Source organism: Nerophis ophidion, linkage group LG01, assembly GCF_033978795.1.
Source record: "Nerophis ophidion isolate RoL-2023_Sa linkage group LG01, RoL_Noph_v1.0, whole genome shotgun sequence".
Classification (NCBI taxonomy): domain Eukaryota; kingdom Metazoa; phylum Chordata; class Actinopteri; order Syngnathiformes; family Syngnathidae; genus Nerophis; species Nerophis ophidion.
In genome coordinates, this window is record NC_084611.1 from 83,036,206 (window position 1) to 83,060,615 (window position 24,410).

The 24,410-nt window shown below is 40.7% G+C and overlaps 1 protein-coding gene across 1 annotated transcript in view; it reads left to right on the forward strand.

Moving 5' to 3' along the window:
* The first annotated feature begins 269 nt into the window (after positions 1–269).
* The window catches only part of LOC133560723 (protein ELFN1-like), a 224,243-nt gene continuing 200,102 nt past the window's right edge, over positions 270–24,410 (forward strand). The window contains exon 1 of the mRNA XM_061913566.1: positions 270–490. The gene's annotated coding sequence lies outside the window, so the exon portion shown is untranslated. The remainder of the gene's footprint in view (positions 491–24,410) is intronic.

A 24,410-nucleotide genomic window follows, 5' to 3' on the forward strand; every position in this document is an offset into this window, starting at 1 on the left:
TGTTTGGTATTCACATCTTCCATAAAATACACGAAGACAACTTATCCACATGAATGTTCGCAGGGCGTCAGGCATGCAGCCATCTCTGCTCTGCATGCACCGGAACAGCTGGATGAGGGTGGCTTCATCCAGCGGAGAGGAGAGAGAGCGGAGAAGCTGAATTCCAGCGAATTAATCACCGTCTGTTCCGCTGAGCGAGAAGCAGAGAGAGAGAGAGAGGAGGGTGAGCCTGACGCAGTGTGATCGCCACAAACTGAGAGGAGGCGGCGAAGGAGCGAGACCGAGGAAGAGGAGGCAGCGCTTCCCATCACTCCAGGCTGCCCTTCAGCATCCCCAAAGCCGCGCAGCCTTCCCTGCAGTGACCTCGGTTTTGGGGCTGGGGGGGGGGGGGAGGCACAGCACACTCCTGACCCGCCAACAACGAAGAGCCCCGCGCGGAGGAACGACCCCTAGGAGGAGACTCCGGCGGCGGACGACGACGACGAAAAAGGTAAGAGCGGCAACGTCTCTGGCCCGTGTTGCGCAGGAAACTTTGCCCCCTCACATTCCTGCAAACTGGCGCTCACTGGTGCATGCGCCAGGGTTTTGCATACTAAACACCCGGGCCGCTTTATTAGGAACACCTGCACAAGCCCGCACGTGCTCAGTTCCGCCCGGACGGGGATGGGAAGGATGCGAGAAAAATGTTGAATTGGTCGAAAACCGAAGCTTTATCTCCATACGGGGCAGACTGTGACGGTGTACCTAATGAGGTGTCCTGAAGTCCCTGTGCAGGACCATGGACAGCGACTTTTTAGCCCATCTCCTTTATTTGTGGTCAAAATCCACTACAAGTAGAATTATGTTTCATATTTTTTTATCTATTTAAGACCATAAAGCTCCTCAAGGTCGGTTACTATTTGGAAACTCCTGACAGGCACAAATATTCCCAAAAAAAACAACTAATTTATCGTCTTATTTACAGGAATGGGTTTCCCAGGGAGTGAATTTCTTGTGGACATGTGTTTCTCGTTTCAGTGGGGGAACCCTGGTGATGAATCATCATCCTTCACGTCGCTTATTTACAAACCATATTCATTAGTGCACAGCTTCCATTGCTCATCATGCATATTTGTCTCCCGACTTAAAAAGCGCACAAAATGATGCATCGATATTTACAATCTTAGTGCACTAGAAAGATGTCTTCAAAACAAGAAAACGTCTAATTTATTTCTCCATAGACCAGGGATGTCCAAACCTTTTTACTTGGGTGTGATCATATTAATCTCAGCTACAATCGGGTGGAAGGCAGGGTACACCCGCCCCCCACGACCCCGAAAGGGAATAAGCGGTAGAAAATGGATGGATGGGTGATCATATTAATATAATGGATAGATAATTGGATATTAAGAGTATGTGAAAGTTTGACTCCTACCTTGTTTACTTCCGTGATGACCCTCCTTAAAGTCCAGTGGTTCTCAAATGGGGGTACGTGTACCCTTGGGGGTACTTGAAGGTATGCCAAGGGGTACGTGAGATTTTTAAAAAGAATATCAACAATTCAAAAATCCTTTAGAAATATATTTATTGAATGTAAGTTCATAAACTGTGAAAAAAAAAATACAACAATGCAATCAATATTCAGTGTTGACAACTAGATTTTTTGTGGACATGTTCCATAAATATTTTTTTGTGGAGAAATGTTTCCCATTAAAATAATGCTATTTGGTAACAGTAGAAAAGAAAGTCAAACACAAATACAAATAGACGGAATAGAAATTGAAAGAGTAAATGAAACCAAATTTCTAGGTATAATGATTGATGATAAATTGAACTGAAAATCTCATGTAAAAAATATACAACATAAAGTTGCAAGAAATACATCAATAATGAATAAAGCCAAATATGTTCTAGACCAAAAATCACTTTATATTCTCTACTGCTCACTAGTGTTACCATATCTGAGTTACTGTGTAGAAATATGGGGAAATAATTACAAAAGTACACTTCATTCACTAACAGTATTACAAAAAAGATCAGTTAGAATAATACATAATGTTGGATATAGAGAACATACAAACCCTTTATTTATTGAATCAAAGATACTGAAATCCCATGACATAGTGGAATTGCAAACAGCTAAGATTATACACAAAGCAAACTATAACCTGCTTCCCAAGAATATACAACAATTCTTCTCAACAAAAGAAGAGAAATATAATCTTAGAGAAAAATGTAATTTAAAACATTTGTATGCACGTACAACACTTAAAACCTTCAGTATATCAGTATGTGGAATTAAATTATGGAACGGATTAAGCAAAGCAATCAAACAATGTACTAATATGATCCACTTCAAGAAACTCTTCAAACTGGAAGTGTTAACAAAGTACAAAAATGAAGAACCATGATAAACATTCTGATTTTACTCACTCATTCATTCTCAAAATAATCTGACTTATCTCATCGTATGGATTAAAATTTAAGCAACTATTTATTTATTTATTTATTTGTATTGTGATTACTTATTACTTATGGAGTATACATTGTGAATACATTGAGAACAGGAAGTGAACAAAAGTTTTAGCAACTGTTATGTAAAGAAAAGGGGTAGGATTAAATAAGCTCTGCTTCTTCCTCCTCCTTTTCCAACATGTTGAAAAGAGAAACTGGAAATTGTGATGTATCATGTTGTATGCTTGCATGTTCGAAATAAACTCTAACTCAAACTCAAACTCAATGTTTGGAATTAAGTTCATGAACCTAGATGGATCTCTATTACAATCCCCAAAGAGGGAACTTTAAGTTGATGATTACCTCTATGTGTAGAAATCTTTATTAATACAGTATTTTTCGGAGTATAAGTCGCACCTGCCGAAAATGCATAATAAAGACGGAAAAAAAAACATATATAAGTCGCATTATTTGGGGAAGTTTATTTGATAAAACCCAACACTAAGACTAGACATTTGAAAGGCAATTTAAAATAAATAAAGAATAGTGAACAACAGGCTGAATAAGTGTACGTTATATGAGGCATAAATAACCAACTGAGAAGGTGCCTGGTATGTTAACGTAACATATTATGGTAAGAGTTATTCAAATAACTATAACATATAGAACATGCTATACGTTTACCAAACAATCGGTCACTCCTAATTGCTAAATCCGATGAAATGTTATACGTCTAGTCTATTACGTGAATGAGCTAAATAATATTATTTGATATTTTACGGTAATGTGTTAATAATTTCACACATAAGTCGCTTCCAAACTATGAAAAAAACTGCGACTTATAGTCCGAAAAATACGGTACTTGAATCACTTTTCACTTTTTCAACAAGTTTTTACTTATTTTTATATCTTTTTTTCCAAATAGTTCAAGAAAGACCACTACAAATGAGCAATATTTTGCACGGTTATACCAATGAATAGGACAGAAACTGATGACATAGTGTTATATTCTTAGGTGGGTAGAGTAGCCAGAAATTGTACTCAAGTAAGAGTACTGTTACTTTAGAGCAGGGGTCACCAACGCGGTGCCCGCGGGCATCAGGTAGCCCGTAAGGACCAGATGAGTCGCCCGCTGGCCTGTTCTAAAAATAGCTCAAATAGCAGCACTTACCAGTGAGCTGCGTCTATTTTTTAAAATTGTATTTATTTACTAGCAAGCTGGTCTCGCTTTTCTCGACATTTTTAATTCTAAGCGAGACAAAACTCAAATAAAATTTGAAAATCCAAGAAAATATTTTAAAGACTTGGTCTTCACTTGTTTAAATAAATTATTATTATTTTTTTTTTACTTTGCTTCTTATAACTTTCAGAAAGACAATTTTAGAGAAAAAATACAACTTAAAAAATGATTTTAGGATTTTTAAACACATATACCTTTTTACCTTTTAAATTCCTTCCTTTTCTTTCCTGACAATTTTTAATCAATGTTCAAGTAAAATAATTTTTTTATTGTAAAGAATAATAAATACATTTTGATTTAATTCTTCAGTATAGCTTCTGTTTTTTCAACAAAAAATATTTGAAATATTTTTTCAAACTTATTTTGATAAAAATTCCCAAAAATTATTCTGGCGAATCTAGAAAATCTGTAGATTCAAATTTAAATCTTATTTTAAAGTATTTTGAATTTCTTTAAAATTTTTTGTTCTGGAAAATCTAGAAGAAATAATGATTTGTCTTTGTTAGAACTATAGCTTGGTCCAATTTGTTCTATATTCTAACAAAGTGCAGATTGGATTTTAACCTATTTAAAACATGTCATCAAAATTCAAAAATTAATCTTAATCAGGAAAAATGACTAATGATGTTCTGTAAATTCTTTTTAAAAATGTTTCAAAAAGATTCAAATTAGCTAGTTTTTCTATTCTTTTTTTCGGTTGAATTTTGAATTTTAAAGAGTCGAAATTGAAGATAAACTATGTCTCAAAATTTAATTTTCTTTTTTTTCCCTCTTTTCTCCTCTTTTAAAACCGTTCAATTAAGTGTTTTTTTCATCATTTATTCTCTACAAAAAACCTTCCGTAAAAGGAAAAAAAATGTACAACGGAATGACAGACAGAAATACCCATTTTTTTTATATATTTATATGTAGATTTATTTATTAAAGGTAAATTGGCTATTTCTGGCAATTTATTTAAGTGTGTATCAAACTGGTAGCCCTTCGCATTAGTCAGTAGCCAAGAAGTAACTCTTGGTTTCAAAAAGGTTGGTGACCCCTGCTTTAGAGATGTATTACTCAAGTAAAAGTAAGGAGTAGTCACCCAAATATTTACTTGAGTGAAAGTAAAAAGTATGTTGTGAAAAAACTACTCAAGTACTGAGTAACTGATGAGTAACCTGTTCTTTAAATGATGACGGCAACAAGTAATGCACAAAAACACAAGAATAGCAAAGAACAAAGTCAGAGCCAGGAACATCTCTTAAGCAACTAAAACAATAATATATCAGAATCAGAAATACTTTAATCCCCGTGGGGAAAAATATATTATTTTAAAAATGTTATTATTAATATAATATTAAAATATATTAAGTAATACTACATTAAAATAAAAACAGTGTGTATGTCTCTATCTGTCTATGAGGCTGCAGTACGTTAATAAATGATACCCAAACTACGAACATTTGACAGTGGGACGGCGTGGCGCAGTGGGAGAGTGGCCGTGCGCAACCCGAGGGTCCCTGGTTCAATCCCCACCTAGTACCAACCTCGTCGCGTCCTGAGCTAGACACTTCACCCTTGCTCCTGATGGGTGCTGGTTAGCGCCTTGCATGGCAGCTCCCTCCATCAGTGTGTGAATGTGTGTGTGAATGGGTAAATGTGGAAGTAGTGTCAAAGCGCTTTGAGTACCTTGAAGGTAGAAAAGCAACCCATTTGTTTATTATTATTAATTATTCATAGCAGGGAAGCTAACATTAGCCTGCCATGACAGCCAAAATATCTACTAACGCTACTTACCGCAATGTACTTCCTCAAATTTGACGATGAGTTCGTCATTGGAGGTGGAATGTCCACTTGTTTGGGGAGACACATATGACAACGCCCTACATAAACTGTTTTTTTGGTTGTCTGAAGCCTGATCATCGATTTTATGTGAGGCCAGGGGTGTTTGCGTTCGTTGTCGTCTCTGCCATTGTTGTTGTTGTTTGCCGCTGAAACGTTTTGGGCAGTTAATCATGTGACTGCCTGGCTCTGTTTGATTGGTGAAATGGAGTCAATCAATCAATCAATGTTTATTTATATAGCCCTAAATCACAAATGTCTCAAAGGACTGTACAAACCACTACGACTACGACATCCTCGGAAGAACCCACATAAGGGCAAGGAAAACTCACACCCAGTGGGACGCCAGTGACAATGATGACTATGAGAAACCTTGGAGAGGACCTCAAATGTGGGCAACCCCCCGACTCTAGGGGACCGAAAGCAATGGATGTCGAGCGGGTCTAACATGATACTGTGAAAGTTCAATCCACTGTGGCTCCAACACAGCCGCGAGAGTTCAGTTCAAAGCGGATCCAAGACAGCAGCAAGAGTCCCGTCCACAGGAAACCATCCCAAGCGGAGTCGGATCAGCATCGTAGAGATGTCCACAACCGATACACAGGCGAGCGGTCCATCCTGGGTCCCGACTCTGGACAGCCAGTACTTCATCCATGGTCACCAGTGACTGCATTTGATTGGTGAAACGCAGGCATGCGAAAGATCCTACTTTGAAGGTCTGTATGACAAAATCAAAACAAAAAAAAACGTGTATTAACAGATCGATAAAAATCAGTAGCGAGTAGCGAGCTGAATGTAGATAAATGGAGCGGAGTAAAAGTAGCGTTTCTTCTCTATAAAAATACTCAAGTAAAAGTATGTTGCATTAAAACTACTCTTAGAAGTACGATTTATCCCAAAAGTTACTCAAGTAGATGTAACGGAGTAAATGTAGCGCGTTACTACCCACCTTCTTTATCTCTTTTTTTCAACCAAAAATGCTTTGCTCTGATTAGGAGGTACTTGAATTAAAAAAATGTTCACAGGGGGTACATCACTGAAAAAAGGTTGAGAACCGTTGGTGTAATCAATCAGAAATATCAAGCAGCTAAAATGCGCCAAACATGGATAAGTGTTTCATGCACTCCATTGAATTTAAATGTGAATTATATTTATATAGCGCTTTTCTCTAGTGACTCAAAGCGCTTTACATAGTGAAACCCAATTATCTAAGTTACATTTAAACCAGTGTGGGTGGCACTGGGAGCAGGTGGGTAAAGTGTCTTGCCCAAGGACACAACGGCAGCGACTAGGATGGCGGAAGCGGGAATCGAACCTGCAACCCTCAAGTTGCTGGCACGGCCGCTCTACCAACCGAGCTATGCCGCCCCGGGTGTCATTTTGAATTTTGTTATGGGTGTTTGGACATTTTTCATAAAATCCACAATTAGAGATGTCCGATAATGGCTTTTTTTGCCGATATCCCGATATTGTCCAACTCTTAATTACCGATTCCGATAATCAAACGATACATACAGTTGTGGATTTAACACATTATTATGTCTAATTTTGTTGTGATGCCCCGCTGGATGCATTAAACAATGTAGCAAGGTTTTCCAAAATAAATCAACTCCATATTTATTAATGAAGTCACAAAGTGCATTATTATTATTTTTTTGCCTCAAAACAGCAGCTTGGAATATGGACGTCGTGGCGCAGTGGGAGAGTGGCCGTGCGCAACCCGAGGGTCCCTGGTTCAAATCCCACTTAGTACCAACCTCGTCACGTCCGTTGTGTCCTTGAGCAAGACACTTCACCCTTGCTCCTGATTGGTGCTGGTTGGCGCCTTGCATGGCAGCTCCCTCCATCAGTGTGTGAATGTGTGTGTGAATGGGTAAATGTGGAAGTAGTGTCAAAGCGCTTTGAGTACCTTGAAGGTAGAAAAGCGCTATACATTTATTTATCCCTAGGACCCACTATAACTATGGGAAGTACTATACTTCGACTTTCACAAAATGCATTATTTTTATTATTTTTTTAAACATGCCTCAAAACAAGAGCTACAAAAACAATGAAGGCACACAGCCTGAGTCCAGAGTATACTAGAGTCATAAAGTAAACAATAAAATATTCCTCCTTTAGTGCAAGACTGCCTGGCATACTGTATAACAGGAAATTATAACCTGGGCGCAATCTGCCATGCTCTAACGTTTTTGTATGAGTCACACTAATGTGCTGCAAGCAAGTGGTGAGTGCTTGAAGTGGCCTAGCAGTCAGTCAAAGCTTATGAAATACTGCGCTGAGACAGGGGTGTTTTTTGTAGTATTTTTGTTTTTTTCTCGGCAGAATTTTTAAGCGACAACTGTTTGGTACTGGTTATTTTTCGTTGTTTGCTTTTCATCCATCTTCCGCTTGTATTCATCGTGTATCTCCTCAGGATTGTTGAAGAGGCGGGAGATCAAATTGCCCGTCTTGGTTCCTCCTCGCAGAACCAACTTTTTACAGTCATTGCAAATTGCCAGTTTTTTTTATCGGTCAGAGACACTTTAAAATAATCCCAAACCATGTCGTTAGTCAGTCACCGAGCGAGCTGGCTTGTTAGTCAGGGCTACAGCACCGGCAACAACACATTCTTGTTTTTGTTTTGCTCCGCTCACGGCGGTTCGATGAGGTCATCATGCGTCGCCAGTAAACTTCTCATGCTGCAGTCGTGCTGAAACTCCTGTGTTGTGTGTGGGAGAGGGGAGAGGGGAGGGGCTGCTGATTGGTAGACGCAACTGCTCTGTAATTCTCACTACGTCTGTGTACAGCGGCGTTTAAAAAAAATAATTTCCGATATTAGATTTTAAAGCATTTATCGCCCGATGATATTGGCAATCCGATATTATCGGACATCTCTATCCACAATGTTCAGTGAGCAGGTTGTCTTAGGCATGATCATGTGTACTGACGGAGATAGATATCTACATATATCCATATTTAAGTTATTTCTTTCTATAGTCATATTTGAAATAGCTAGTGTTTTCCATTTGTACTCTATTTTATAATCTCATGTCCATGGTGCACTGCAAATTAACCTTGCCTTTAGGAATGTGAAGAGTAGCAATACTCCCTTCTTATCTCATCCTGTGCCCAGCTAAGGAGGACAATAGACATGTGTATTCCTTCCGGAGGGTGGGGGCGAGGGACATATTGAAGAAGACAGCGCTTCCGTAAGGTTTTCAGATCAACTAGGCGACGCGATTTGAATGTGTTGTTTCTAGGTTGGTCTCTCCAAAGCTTTGGAATAAATTGCAAAATACCTATTCTTGTTCTGGGTGATCATTTAAAGTCAGTTTATGTGTCATCAAAAGAACTTGGGATTGACCAGCAACTTCAATTGCCTTGGAGGAACATATGGTCCAAACGCAACAGTACTGACCTGCATTTTCCCCCCACCATGACTAGGGAAGGTTGTTTGGATTGTGTCATATAAGTGAACGCTGTGCTATTATTTCAAATCACTCTCAAGGGTCATTGATCTGGATATGTTCACATTGTCTGCATATCAACAGCTAATTTGTCGCTTTCAGATACTATCTGGTATATTTAAGATTCATATTGTAAGCATTACGCACTGAGATGCTTTTTTTGAACTCATGACGTCTCATGTTCCACATTGACGAGGCTGCACTCAGCTCGAGTTTTGACAACCCTGCCATTGACAAAATGGTGGTTTGTATGTATTTATATTAGGACTGGGTGATATGGAATTTTTTAAATATCTCAATATTTTTAGGCCATGTCACGATACACAATATATATCTCAATATTTTGCCTTAGCCTTGAATGAACACTTGATGCATATAATCACAGCAGTATGATGATTCTATGTGTCTCCATTAAACATTCTTGTTCATACTGCATTTTAAACTTTCATACAGAGAGGGAAATCACAACTAAGTCAATTGACCAAAACTGTATTTATTAAACAGTTATTGAGCAGTGGCACAAACATTCATGTCATTTCCAAAACAGAAAGTGCAAGATTGTCAGAGACATTTTAAAACAAGATATTTGTGCACTTTTGTGCATGATGTCACTAAGATGACATATAAAACATCACTAAATTAAAGTGTACTTTTTGTACAGAACGCCACTACAATAGTTAAAAACCAAGTGCACTTTTGTGCATGATGTCACACAAGATATTTCAATAACTGTCAAATAAAAATGAGCTGCATAATAGGAAATAAAATAGTGTATGTCCTTCACTATGTGGTAGGTTCCTGCGGACGTTGTCTCCTTCTGTTGTTGATTGTTTTTTTCATACGGTGTTGATCTGGAAATAGTTGCTTCGGCATTTTGTTGGTGTGGCATTGGCTGGAGATGTTGACATGCGGAGTTTCAAGCACTCCCCATTCTCTAGCGGGTGACTTTCCAAATGATGCTGCATTAGCAGTGCTGCTACTTTTTGTAGCAACGCTTTTGCCGCATAATTGTTGAACATATTCCCGCTTGAAGCCAAACCACCGCCGATGGACCCCCGTGCTGTTTTTCTTGGTACTTAAAGGGGAACATTATCACCAGACCTATGTAAGCGTCAATATACACCTTAATGGTGCAGAAAAAAGACCATATATTTTTTTAACCGATTTCCGAACTCTAAATGGGTGAATTTTGGCGAATTAAATGCCTTTCTGTTTATCGCTCATGTGGTGATGACGTCAAAACGTGATGTCTCCGAGGTAAAACAGCCGCCATTTTCATTTTCAACACATTACAAACACCGGGACTCAGCTCTGTTATTTTCCGTTTTTTCGACTATTTTTTGGAACCTTGGAGACATCATGCCTCGTCGGTGTGTTGTCGGAGGGTGTAACAACACTAACAGGGAGGGATTCAAGTTGCACCACTGGCCCGAAGATGCGAAAGTGTCTGCCGCCAGACCCCCATTGAATGTACCAAAGTGGCTCCACATTTTACATGGCACAGAGATGTATGGATAACCTGCAGATGCATTTGCAACCATAAAGTCAAGGAAATCACAAAGGTGAGTTTTGTTGATGTTGACTTATGTGCTAATCAGACATATTTGGTCGCGGCGTGACGGCGAGCTAATCGATGCTAACATGCTACGCTAATCGACGCTAACATGCTATTTACCGGCGGTGCTAAAGCAGACATGGCACAGAGATGTATGAATAACCTGCAGTTGCATTTGCAACGATAAAGTCAAGGAAATCACAAAGGTGAGTTTTGTTGATGTTGACTGCCAGCTAATCGATGCTAACATGCTATTTACCGGCGGTGCTAAAGCAGACATGGCACAAAGATGTATGGATAACCTGCAGATGCATTTGCAACTATATTACGTTTCCTTCCACCCACATTTAATGCGAAAAAAACACTTACCAATCGACGGATTTAAGTTGCTCCAGTTTCACGAGATGCGAAAGTCCTGATCGTTTGGTCCGCACATTTTACCGGCGATGCTAACGCAGCTATTTGGCAATAGTATGGCTATGAATAGCGTCAATAGCTATTAGTTCAATAGCTTCAGTTTCTTCTTCAATACTTTCATACTCCAACCATCTGTTTCAATACATGCGTAATCTGTTGAATCGCTTAGGCCGCTGGAATCCGAGTCTGAATCCGAGCTAATGTCGCTATATCTTGCTGTGCTATCTGCCATTGTTTGTTTACATTGGCAGCACTGTATGACGTCACAGGGAAATGGATAGTCGCATTGCAAATAGCGAAAATCAAGCACTTTAAAGCTTTTTTTAGGGATATTTGTGGACCGGTAAAATTTTGAAAAAAACTTCAAAAAATACAATAAGCCACTGGGAACTGATTTTTATTGTTTTTAACCCTTTTGAAATTGTGATAATGTTCCCCTTTAATTCTTCCTTAATTTCTTACCAGATTCACACCTTCTCTCTCTCTCGTATTGCCACTTGCAGCTCACCGTTAGCATCACAGCTAACGTTACCATGTCGCGGTGTGTAAGAAGGTGCGCTTGGTTTACGTCTCTGTGAGAAGCAGAGACAAGAAAGAGTGGGACGAGACTGTAATGTAATGCCCGCAGCTAAAAGCAACTGCGTGAGAATGTATACTCGAATATCACGATATAGTCATTTTCTATATGAGACAAAGGCCAATTTATATTCACAATAACATCAGTCAAAGAAATGGCCCTGCAATGAGGTGGCGACTTGTCCAGGGTGTACCCTGCCTTCCGCCCGATAGTAGCTGAGATAGGCGCCAGCGCCCCCCGCAACCCCACAAGGGAATAAGCGGTAGAAAATGGATGGAAAATGGATGGAAATGGCCACATGATGTGGTCATCATCCTTAAAAAATAAAGGACTCATGGTTGTTAGGAGCCGTCAGCCAATCACAGATTTAGAATTTTCTTTTTTTACTGCAGGATGATTAAATGACTTAATTTATTAGGTTAGTCTTTTATGGTTTTGGTCAAATGGAATTATTGTACTTTTGTGGCTTCATGTCCTGTCCGTGCCGCGAACCACTGGGTTTGATCCTTTCAGTCAGTGCATTGTGACAAGCGGCCGTGTTGCAGGCCTGAGAGAGAATTTAGAGCCTGTGACATTTCTATTATCAAAAAACATCGACTCAAAGGGGTTGTCCGTTTGAGGGTACAAACGGCCGTCAATCTCATTCTGACATTTTTCTCAATTTTTCACAAATTGTTTGTTTTAAAGGCTCAAAAAAAAAAAAAGTATTGGAAGTGCTGCTTAATCAATGAGGTTGGACTCCATTAATTCTTAATTCTCCATAGCGAGACTTTGGGTGCACTTAAGGAAAATGCTTAACTGTTCACAGCAAGGTTTGTAAAGGCCGGTAGACACGAGTACTCTTATCAATCAATCAAAGTTTATTTATATAGCCCTAGATCTCGAGTGTCTCAAAGGGCTGCACAAGCCACAATGACATCCTCGGTTCAGATCCCACATCAGGGCAAGGAAAAACTCACAACCCAGTGGGATGTCGATGAGAATGACTGTGAGAAATCTTGGAGAGGACCGCAGATGTAGTTGACCCCACACCTCTCGGGGAGACCTTATGCAATGGACATCGAGTGGGTCTAGCATAATATTGTGAAAGTCCAGTCCAAAGTGGATCCAACATAATAGTGAGAGTCCAGTCCATTGTGGATCTAACATAATAGTGAGAGTCCAATCCATAGTGGGTCTAACATAATAGTGAAAGTCCAGTCCATAGTGGGTCTAACATAATAGTTAGACTGGACTGGACTCTCTCTATTAAGTTAGATCCACTATGGAATGGACTCTCACTATTATGTTAGACCCGCAATAGACTGGACTCTCACTATTATGTTGGATCCACTATGGAATGGACTCTCACTATTATGTTAGACCCACAATGGACTGGACTCTCACTATTATGTTAGACCCACAATGGACTGGACTCTCACTATTATGTTGGATCCACTATGGACTGGACTCTCACTCTTATGTTGGATCCACTATGGACTGGACTCTCACTATTATGTTGGATCCACTATGGACTGGATTCTCACTATTATGTTAGACCCACTATGGACTGGACTCTCACTATTATGTTGGATCCACTATGGACTGGACTCTCACTATTATGTTGGATCCACTATGGACTGGACTCTCACTATTATGTTAGATCCATTATGGACTGGACTCTCACTATTAAGTTAGATCCACTATGGACTGGACTCTCACTATTATGTTGGATCAACTATGGACTGGAATCTCACTATTATGTTGGATCCACTATGGACTGGACTCTCACTATTATGTTGGATCCATTATGGACTGGACTCTCACTATTAAGTTAGATCCATTATGGACTGGACTCTCACTATTATGTTAGACCCATCATGGACTGAACTCTCACTATTATCTTAGATCCACTATGGACTGGACTCTCACTATCATGTTGGACCAACTATGGACTGGACTCTCACTATTATGTTGGATCCACTATGGACTGGACTCTTACTATTACGTTAGATCCACCATGGACTGGACTCTCACTATTATGTTCGACCCACCATGAACTGGATTCTCACTATTTTGTTAGATCCACTATAGACTGGACTCTCACTATTATGTTAGACCCACTATGGACTGGACTCTCACTATTATGTTAGATCCACTATGGACTGGACTCTCACTATTATGTTAGATCCACTATGGACTGGACTCTCACTATTATGTTAAATCCATCATGGACTGGACTCTCCCTATTATGTTAGATCCACCATGGACTGTACTCTCACTATTATGTTAGACCCACTATGGACTGTACTGTCACTATTTTGTTGGATCCACTATGGACTGGACTCTCACTATTATGTTAGATCTACTATGGAGTGGACTTTCACACTATTATGTTAGATCCACTATGGATTGGACTTTCACAATATTATGTTAGACCCACTCAACGTCCATTGCATCTGGGCTCCCCTAGTAGGGGCCGGGGGTCACCCACATCTGTGGTCCTCTCCAAGATTTCTCATAGTCATCCACATTGACGTCCCACTGGGTTGTGAGTTTTTCCCTTGTCCTTTTGTGGGCTCTGAACCGAAGATGTCATTGTGGCTTGTGCAGCCCTTTGAGACACTTTTGATTTGTCCACATAAGTGGCCATAAGACCCGAATTCAGTAGTGAACAACATTTTTGGACATAAGAGCTAAAACGTGCTGTCCACGCATGTGGCCTTCGAAGGGCTTTAGAGGTTTTAATGCGCCCTATGATCCGGTGTGCCTTACATATGAAAAACAGACTATTTACTCTTGGATTTATATTTATTCACTATTTTGATTATTTCCTCTTCTGCCATGTCAGTGAGTTGGGATTTTTGTCTATGGTATCATTCATTGTTTTTATGTTTAGAAAAGAACGTATTTAGTATTTTTGGTATTCTGGCTGACGGATGGTCTTTGCACCAGTGGGGCTCAGGGAATATTCGCAGCCAGTTCACGCTTTTGTACATGGTTGTCCTTTCGTGTTGGTCATCTTAAAGTGGCGTCGGACCGTGTGTGTGTGTGTGTGTGTGTGTGTGTGTGTGTGTGTGTGTGTGTGTGTTTGTGTGCACAATTGTGTTCGCTGTGTCCCACTGTGGTGTGTAACGGATGTTTTCGCCACTTCCTCCCACGGGGCATGGACTACTAACAGACTTTTTTCCACTGACTGCCTTCATTTGCAGGCAGAGAGGACCATGTAAAGATTGATAGGAATAGAAGAAGTCCCTGCTCTTCTGCCTACGAACGGACGCGATGTGGCAGAAGTCGTTTTTCTAGAGACGTAATGGTGATGACAAGTGGGGGTTGTAGGGAGGCCATAGAAGAGGCAGGCTGCGGCCGACACACTCAGGCTCCACAATTTTGTCGATCGGAATTTTTCCGAGGTCGCTCTTCTGGTTTTTGGTACTGCAGTATCTCTATCCGCACACACACACACACACCGCGATATTGCCATATTTTTGCTGAAAGGATTTAGTAGAGAACATCGACGATAAAGTTTGCAACTTTTGGTCGCTAATAAAAAAGCCTTGCCTTTAGCGGAACTAGAAGACGATGTGCGCGTGACGTCACGGGTTGTAGGGCTCCTCACATCTGAACATTGTTTATAATCATAGCCTCCAGCAGCAAGAGCTATTCAGACCAAGAAATCGACGATTTCCCCAATAATTTGAGCGAGGATGAAAGATTCGTGGATGAGGAAAGTTAAAGTGAGGCACTAAAAAAAAGAAAGAAAAGGCGACGGCTCCAGGCGGCTTAGTGTGAGTGTTTCAGATGTAAATAGACACATTTACTAAGATAATTCTGGAAGATCCCTTATCTGCTTATTGTTTTAATAGTGTTTTAGTGAGATTGTAAAGTCATACCTGAAAGTCGGATGGCCGCGGTGAACGGCAGTGTCTCTGAGAGAAGCCGAGGAGCCAAGATCACAGCTGCCTTTTTGAACTGCAGGAGGAGGTCGCATAATCCACTGAAGAACCGACTTAATATCACAATTTTCCCATCCAAAAACTTGCTGGTTGACGTACAGAAACATGTTCGCTTGACCGCTCTGTGTTAAAGCTTCACAACAAACAAAGAAACACTGTGTTCGTTCTTCTAAAGGCAGCTGCAATCCACCGCTTTCCACCAACAGCATTCTTTTTTGACGTCTCCATTATTAATTAAACAAATTGCAAAAAATTCAGCAACACAGATGTCCAAATTACTGTGTAATTATGCGATGAAAAGAGACGACTTTTAGCCATGTGTGTGGTGCTGGGCTGAAATGTTCGCTCCAACCAGTAACGTCACAAGCAAGCGTCAACATAAGCGTCATCATTCCGCGACGTTTTCAACAAAAAAGTCAGTGGGAAATTAAAAATTGCAATTTAGTAAACTAAAAAGGCCGTATTGGCATGTGTTGCAATGTTAATATTTCATCATTGATATATAAGCTATCAGACTGTGTGGTCGGTAGTAGTGGGTTTCAGTAGGCCTTTAAGTACCAATGATTGTCACACACACACTGGGTGTGGTGAGATTATCTCCTGCATTTGACCTATCCCCTTGTTCATCCCCTGGGAGGTGAGGGGAGCAGTGAGCAGCAGTGGTGGCCACGCCCGGGAATCATTTTTGGTGATTTAACTCCCAATTCCAACCCTTGATGATGAGTGCCAAGCTTGGAGGTAATGGAGTTTTGAACTCACAACCTACCGATCTCAGGGCGGACACTCTAACCCAGGGGTCCCCAAACTTTTTGACTCGGGGGCCGCATTGTGTTAAAATGTTGTATGTATATATATAATATATATATATATATATATATATATATATATATATATATATATATATATGTATATATATGTATATGTGTATATATATATATATATATATATATATATATATATACACATATATATATATATATATATATATATATATATATATATATATATATATATATACACATATATATACACACACATAGGTTGATTGGCAACACTAAATGGTCCCTAGTGTGTGAATGTGAGTGTGAATGTTGTCTGTCTATCTGTGTTGGCCCTGCAATGAGGTGGCGACTTGTCCAGAGTGTACGCCGCCTTCCGCCCGATTGTAGCTGAGATAGGCACCAGCGCCCCCGGCAAACCCCAAAGGGAATAAGCCGCAGAAATCCACAAACACACACGTTGGGTCAGGAAATAACACAGAGGCTATTTCATCCCTACAAGCCTGTTCTGCAGGTTTCCCTGCTCTCTCTAAAAGGGATAAGCGGTAGAAAATAGAGGCATATATAATAAAATCCTCTGAAGAGCAGGGAAACCTGCGAAACAGTGGATTTTATAATAAAATATATAATAAAATCCCCTGAAAAGCAGGGAAACTTGCAAAACAGGCTTGTAGGGATGAAATAGCCTCTTTGTTTTTTCCTGACCTAACGTATATTCCAGTCTACCCCGGTTTTGAGCAATGTATAACGGATAAACCACAGTAATATATATATATATATATATATATATATACACAATATATATATATATATATATATATATACACAATATATATATATATATATATATATATACACACATATATATATATATATATATATATACACACATATATATATATATATATATATATATATCTTCCATGTTATGGAAGTATTATTGTAGCAAAACTATTTGCAAATGCGGATCTCAGTCTTTGTACTAAATTGTCTGTTTCTCAATCTGCTTGTATGTGTTTTAGTTTGTTTCCATATTTCGATAAGTGTGTGTGTGTGTAAAACAAACAAACAAACAAACAAAAATGTGTGTGTATAAACAAAAAGTATCTGTCTGTGTAATCATATTTGTGTGAATCACGAACCCTCATTGCGACACTTTTGCTGTGTAAGACTTGTGTGTCCGTGCAGCGATTTGAGCGTGTAAAAAGTCTGTGTGTATATATATATATATATATATATACATACACAAACCCCATTTCCATATGAGTCGGGAAATTGTGTTAGATGTAAATATAAACAGAATACAATGATTTGCAAATCCTTTTCAACCCATATTCAGTTGAATGCACTACAAAGACAACATATTTGATGTTCAAACTCATAAACTTTATTTTTTTTGTGCAAATAATAATTAAATTAGAATTTTTTGGCTGCAACACTTGCCAAAGTAGTTGGGAAAGGGCATGTTCATGTTACATCACCTTTTCTTTTAACAACACTCAATAAACATTTGGGAACTGAGGAAACTAATTGTTGAAGCTTTGAAAGCGGAATTCTTTCCCATTCTTGTTTTATGTGGAGCTTCAGTTCTTCAACAGTCCGGGGTCTCCGCTGTCGTATTTTACGCTTCATAATGCGCCACACATTTTTGATGGGAGACAGGTTTGGACTGCAGGCGGGCCAGGAAAGTACCCACACTCTTTTTTTTACAAAGCCACGCTGTTGTAACACATGCTGAATGTGGCTTGGCATTGTCTTGCTGAAATAAGCAGAGGCGTTCATGAAATAGACGGCGCTTAGATGGCAGCATATGTTGTTCCAAAACCTGTATGTACATTTCAGCATTAATGGTGCCTTCACAGATGTGTAAATTACCCATGCCTTGGGCACTAATGCACCCCCATGCCATCACAGATGCTGGCTTTTGAACTTTGCCTCGATAAAAATCTGGATGGTTCGCTTCCCCTTTGGTCCGGATGACACAATGTCGAATATTTCCAAAAACAATTTGAAATTTGGACTCGTCAGACCACAGAACACTTTTCCACTTTGCATCAGTCCATCTTAGATGATCTCGGGCCTAGAGAAGCCGGCGGCGTTTCTGGATGTTGTTGATAAAAGGCTTTTGCTTTGCATAGTAGAGCTTTAACTTGCACTTACAGATGAAGCGACAAACTGTATTTAGTGACAGTGGTTTTCTGAAGTGTCCCTGAGCCCATGTGGTGATATCCTTTAGAGATTGATGTCGGTTTTTGATACAGTGCCTTCTAAGGGATCAAAGGTCACGGTCATTCAATGTTGGTTTTCGGCAGTGATTTCTCCAGATTCAGTTTGAACATCAAATATGTTGTCTTTGTAGCATATTCAACTGAATATGGGTTGAAAATGATTTGCAAATCATTGTATACTGTTTATATTTACATCTAACACAATTTCCCAACTCATATGGAAATGGGGTTTGTATATATATATATATATATATATATATATATATATATATATTATTTTTATCCTTCTTTGTGGGGACATTGTTGATTGTCATGTCATGTTCGGATGTACATTGTGGACGCCGTCTTTGCTCCACAGTAAGTCTTTGCTGTCATCCAGCATTCTGTTTTTGTGTACTTAGTAGCCATTTCAGTTTTAGTTTCGTTCTGCATGGCCTTCCCTAAGCTTCAGTGCCTTTTCTTAGGTGCACTCACATTTTGAGTTTAAGCATTAGATACCTTTTTACCTTCACACTGCCTCCCGCTGTTTCCGACATGTACAAAGCAATTAGCTACCTGCTGCCACCTACTGATATGGAAGAGTATTACACGGTTACTCTGCCAAGCTCTAAAACAGCACCGACACTCAACAACAACACATAATTTGTGGATTATAATTACTGGTTTGCAAAAAATATTTTAACCCTAATAAGTGAAATTAGATAATATCCCAAGGCTAACCAGACTGTATCTCACGCGGCACAGTGGTTGAAAAAGACTGAACTAGGGAACAAGGAAGAGCACAGAGAAGGCGAGCAAAGCACAAGGGAGGGGATGCCAGACGTGATGCAAACTGGGAAGACGAGCTACATTCTTCCGAAGGTTCCTTCGGTCCGCTGTTATTCATGTCACTCCTTCTCATTAGGCCCTGGTGTGCTGATTTGCGATTGCCTGCAGCCTTGTCGCTGCGTGGGCGTGCTGCGCTCAGGGGACCATTAAAAAAAATTAACAAATAAAAGCTTAATACCTGATGGAGGCTTTTTTCCTCTTAATTTAATGCTTTGAACCTGTGAAAGCAAACAAGTCATTGATGCTAAGCAGAAAAAAAAAAACTCCCCCAAGGCTTCACAATCAAAATCTAAATTCCCACAAAACTCTTCTCTTGCATATATGTGAATTTCTCCAGTAAAATAAACTCAATATTGTATTGGAAAATTAGGGGAAATTTAAAACAAAAACATTAACTATAATTAGTTGCTTTTGCTTGATGGCGGCCATGTTTTCAACCAATATTGGTCGTCTGTCAGTCCCCTAAAGGTGTGGACCAAATGTCTCAGTCATCAGGCTAAACACCCGGTAGTTACAGTTTGTAGAACGATTTCGGGAGGTGGGGCTTGGGGGGCGTGGTCGGGGGTTGGCCGAGGGGCGTTGTTGGGGGCGTGGTTAAGAGGGGAGGAGTATATTTACAACTGTCCATCCATCCATTTTCTACCGCTTATTCCCTTTGGGGTCGTGGGGGGCGCTGGTGCCTATCTCAGCTACAATCGGGTGGAAGGCGGCGTACACCCTGGACAAGTCGCCACCTCATCGCAGTATGTGTAGAAATCTTTATTTATAAATGAATCACTTGTTTATTTTTCAACAAGTTTTTAGTTATTTTTATATCTTTTATATCACTACAAATGAGCAATATTTTGCAGAGTTATACAATTTAATAAATCAGAAACTGATGACATAGTGCTGTATTTTACTTATTTATCTCTTTTTTTTTCAACCAAAAATGCTTTGCTCTGATTAGGGGGTACTTAAATAAATGATAAATGGGTTGTACTTGTATAGCGATTTTCTACCTTCAAGGTACTCAAAGCACTTTGACACTACTTCCACATTTACCCATTCACACACACATTCACACACTGATGGAGGGAGCTGCCATGCAAGGCGCTAACCAGCACCCATCAGGAGCAAGGGTGAAGTGTCTTGCTCAGGACACAACGGACATGACAAAGTTGGTACTAGGTGGGGATTGAACCAGGGACCCTCGGGTTGCGCACGGCCACTCTCCCACTGCGCCACGCCGTCCCTTGAATTAAAAAAATGTTCACAGGGGTTACATCTCTGAAAAAAGGTTGAGAACTACTGCTCCAAAAGCCGTTGATGTTATTGTCACATATGAATGCACAGTAGATGGCAGTATTGTATAGGGACGGCGTGGCGCAGTGGGGAGAGTGGCTGTGCGCTACCCGAGCGTCCCTGGTTCAATTCCCACCTAATACCTACCTCGTCACGTCCGTTGTGTCCTGAGCAAGACACTTCACCCTTGCTCCTGATGGGTGCTCGTTGGCGCCTTGCATGGCAGCTCCCTCCATCAGTGTGTGAATGTGTGTGTGAATGGGTAAATGTGGAAGTAGTGTCAAAGCGCTTTGAGTACCTTGAAGGTAGAAAAGCGCTATACAAGTACAACCCATTTATCATTTATCATTTATTGTCCTGCTGAGGAGTGTCACAACATTGCTTTTTACGGCAGACAAACTGCTTTACGTTAGACGAAAACGTGACTGCTGTTGTTGTGTGTTGTTGCCGCTCTGGGAGGACGTTAATGAGACTGCCTAACAATAAACCCACATAAGAAACCATCAACTCGCCCTCGATTATTCTACAGTAATAACGTCATTGGGCAGGCACTCTGTTTATATTGTGGGAAAGCGGACGTGAAAACAGGCTGTCGACACGCATGAAGTTGGAGGGGGCGTGGCCTCCAGCTCAACCTGAATTTCGGGAGATTTTCGGGAGAAAATTTGTCCCCGGGAGGTTTTCATGAGAGTTGCTGAATTTCGGGAGTCTCCTGGAAAATCCGGGAGGGTTGGCAAGCACGTGAGAATTTTCAAGTCAACCCGACTTACGGGGTGAGACGTGGCACGGTTGTCCGTCGAAAATGATATCTTCGGATGGTGTACCTAATGAAGTGTCCAGCACAGAGAAGTGACTTAAGTGGCGCCAGTGAGTGTCCGCCGTAATGAAAAGTGACAATTTGGCGTAAAAGAACTGTCACAACGTCCCGTAGGAAGAACATGAATCAAAAGCGACGGCTTTCATGTTCTGCTGTTTCATTTAAAACCTTTTTTTTTTTTTTTTGGTAACTTTTTCTCTGTCTCCTACTGTACTGTGAGCCATCTCTCCTCGGAATAGCTGGCCTGAAGGCAGCCCTGTAGGCTCGGCGCTCTCTCGGAATGCTGAGGAAAAACACAAGCGTGCTGATGGGAGATATAGAGCACCGAACTCTACTTCTTTTTGACCGTTTTGTCCTGCCTATTTACTATTAAGTGCAATATTAACACTTGTGTGGTGTTCGGGTCCTTTAGCAATCAATCAATCAATCAATCAATCAATCAATCAATCAATGTTTACTTATAAAGCCCTAAATCACTAGTGTCTCAAAGGGCTGCACAAACCACAACACAAACCACTACGACGTCCTCGGTAGGCCCACATAAGGGCAAGAAAAATTCACACCCAGTGGGACGTCGGTGACAATGATGACTATGAGAACCTTGGAGAGGACGAAAGCAATGGATGTCGAGCGGGTCTAACATGATACTGTGAAAGTTCAATCCATAATGGATCCAACGCAGTCGCGAGAATCCAGTCCAAAGCGGATCCAACACAGCAGCGAGAGTCCCGTTCACAGCGGAGCCAGCAGGAAACCATCCCAAGCGGAGCCGGATCAGCAGCGCAGAGATGTCCCCAGCCGATACACAGACAAGCAGTACATGGCCACCGGATCGGACCGGACCCCCTCCACAAGGGAGAGTGGGACATAGGAGAAAAAGAAAAGAAACGGCAGATCAACTGGTCTAAAAATGGAGTCTGTTTAAAGGCTAGAGTACACAAATTAGTTTTAAGGTGAGACTTAAATGCTTCTACTGAGGTGGCATCTCGAATTGTTACCGGGAGGGCATTCCAGAGTACTGGAAAACGCTCTATAGCCCGCAGACTTTTTTGGGGGCTTTACTACTGCAGCCATCTCCCAACATCGCAACCATTGTGGTAGTTCTTAAAATCTACCGTTATCCGCCTGCTCCGCTGTTGAGGTCTTCGCCGTATCCCTGGCTAGGGGGCAGTCAGGTACTAGGCCTTTGCCAAGGGCCACCTGGGGTAACAGTAGTAAAGGGGTTAACCTCATTGTTAGAATAATTTTATCGAAGTTATCAGAAAGACTTTGTGTTGAAATGAGTTTCCAGCGAGAAGACCAAAAGCTGTCTTTGAAACCTAGCAAGAAGAAGGCTTGTAAAACGAAAGCAACATTTTCTGTTTCTTTCATGTATTGTAATCAACAGAAAGATATTGTTTTAAGCCAAGGACTACAAAGCGGAGAGAAGGCAGGATCTGCCCAAGTTCCAGACGATCTCTTTTTGAACCTCCTTTTTCAACTGTTTTACAAACCTCTTTTTGAACTCTTTCACAACTTTTTCTGTGAACCGTTTACGACCTTTCATTTAAGAACTGTTGTAATTAAAGGCCATGGCTGTTTACGACCTCGTCCCTGAGAAGCAGCTGTTGACATGTGGTCAGAGAAAGTCCAAATAAAAGAAGCAGGCGTGCAATCTCTTGGCGGAGCGTAACGACACTGTAAAAGAGTACAGATGTCCAAGCGTCTCCCCTCAAATTGAGCCAAATCGAATTCTGTCTCTGTTAAATTCCTTGCTTCTTGTCTTGTTTAATAGATGTCGTAAGTGTTTGAACCTGACACTTCTAGTGCCCCAAGACCCCATAGAGGAGCCTCCACTGCCGGATGCACTTTAACATCATGCCCAGGAATGTCCTCGTTCTTCCAGATTTTCCCGGTTGCCCAACGGCTGACATTGGTCCTGGTTGACCCAGAAAAGCACTCCGATCCGAAATACCTCTATCACTTATTGGATCTTAACCATTCGCCCTGACCAGGATTTGAACCCTGGTCTTGAATATCAAATTGGGGTGTGATATAACATGCCACCTCATTAAATGATGGAATAATACATTATGCGTTAAGGATAAACGATATCAGACACCGTGGCTGTCGGCTAGCTGGCTGTCAGCGTTCTTCCTCCTCCAAGTGTGTTTAAGGGAAGGAAAAATATGCCATTCCAATCCCCGCTGACTCGGTGTGAATACATTATTATTATCTCTGCCAGGAGGGGAGGGTATTCGCTGGGGCATAGCTCTAAAAAGTTATGGATGGATTTGGCTCAAACTTTCAAGAAATGTCTGCAACGGGACAAGGAACACATGATTAGATTTTGGCGTTGATACGGATCAATTCTACAACGTTACCTTACAAGGCTGAATTTGTGTGTGTGTGTGTGCTAGCGGCCCCGCCTCCTCCTACAGAGACAAAGCCCCCGTTTACAGTGCTTCAAATCTGATCTTGTGACATCAGATCCAGGCCTCAATCAGGAGGTCGTCCTGAATCCGATCAGAATCTGATCTTTTCAAATGTGACTTCAGTCTAAACGCAATGCAACCTGAATGTGACTTTTTCGTCAGCTTTGGGCAAGCTCCGTCATTCGTGTGCGCAGTGTGAGCGATGTCTGCAAATTTGCGTTGAATCACTTGTCAATAGTGCGCAAATAATAGGCAGTATGTTATCTATGAATATGGTATTTTCCGGACTAAAAGGCGCACTTAAAATCCTTTAATTTTCCCAAAACTCGACAGCGCGCCTTGTATCCTGGTGCGCCTTGTCAGGTTCAAACACTGATGACATCTATTAAACAAGACAAGAAGCAAGGAATTAAATAGAGGCGGAATTAAATTATGCTCAATTGAGGAGAAACACTCTGACGAAAGATTGTACGCCTCTTCTTTTATTTGGACTTTCCCTGATTACATGGCAACAGCTGTTTCTAAGGGAGAGGGGGTTGTAAACAGCCATGGCTTTTGGTCACGAAACAGTTCAAAGAAAAGGTCGTAAACAGTCGTTGCCCTCTGTCACAAAACAGTTCAAAGAAAAGGTGC